We start from the raw sequence: 1,012 nt of genomic DNA on the forward strand, positions 1-1,012 counted from the left end.
TGCTCGATTGTGTTTAGTTATCATATTGTGTTTTTTTATGTGATTGTGCATTTAATTCTGTTTATTAGTTCAAATTATGTCGTCTATGAAAAAATTGCATAATATGTTCACACCACATTAAGTAGTGTGGTTGTTGTCGATATATTTGTGTTCGATATTATCTTTTGATGCTTTATTGATGTGTATGGATTTGTGAATAGTGTTTGCTTCTGATGATGATTTCAAATACTTTCGTTCTTCCGAGAGATGTTCAATGAGGAAGAATTTTGGAGACCTGAACTGAAGAAGCTTTCATTTATTATATAGGAGCATTTACAATATATATATATACACATAACATTTTGGTGGCTGAATATTCAAATTTGCTATTCGGTGGCCATAGATTGCTTTTGGAGATTGGCCTTTTTGAAAGACGAAGGTAATATCTGGACATCAAATCGTGAATATGCATTTACTAAAGAAAATATAGCTAACCTTGGGTTGCACTGGGTCCATATACTTTGTTGAAGTTAAAGGATCGATGGCCTTTTCCATGTCTTGATTATAAAGCTAGATAATAGACATATTCACAGGACAATGATGATAAGTTTAGTACCTTTAAGGTCCTGGACTTGATTATAAAGTTTACGGTTTTCCAAGAGCACTTTATGATATTCAGAAGCAGCATGAGCTAGACCATGAATGTGCAGGCCTTCAATAAAAAAGAGCACATACTCAGTATAAGGTACACTATTGCTATCATCCATACTTTCCCTAGGTTCAAAGGTATTTATATATTTAAAAAATCAAATTTTAAGATAATAGAGTACTTACCAAGATTTTGCATCTCATCATGAAACTTCATTTGCATAAACTGCATACCAGCTTTTGTAGTAGAAAGAGTTTGCTTAAGCTCCTGCAAGATTAAGATTATTAAACAGCTTAGTAAATTGCAAAATACAAAATATATATGTGAAAGACGAAAGGAACACCTATATCTCACCTTTATATCTCTATGCTGTCCGTCAATGAT

The 1,012-nt window shown here is 32.4% G+C and overlaps 1 non-coding gene across 1 annotated transcript; it reads left to right on the plus strand.

The window, feature by feature from the left end:
* The first annotated feature begins 205 nt into the window (after positions 1–205).
* Positions 206–289, plus strand: LOC141681886 (small nucleolar RNA Z159/U59). Its single transcript, XR_012559305.1, has one exon. It is a non-coding gene; the product is annotated as a small nucleolar RNA Z159/U59 (small nucleolar RNA).
* Positions 290–1,012: the final 723 nt, after the last annotated feature.

The sequence above is a fragment of the Apium graveolens genome, chromosome 8 (genome assembly GCF_009905375.1).
Source record: "Apium graveolens cultivar Ventura chromosome 8, ASM990537v1, whole genome shotgun sequence".
NCBI classification, from domain to species: domain Eukaryota; kingdom Viridiplantae; phylum Streptophyta; class Magnoliopsida; order Apiales; family Apiaceae; genus Apium; species Apium graveolens.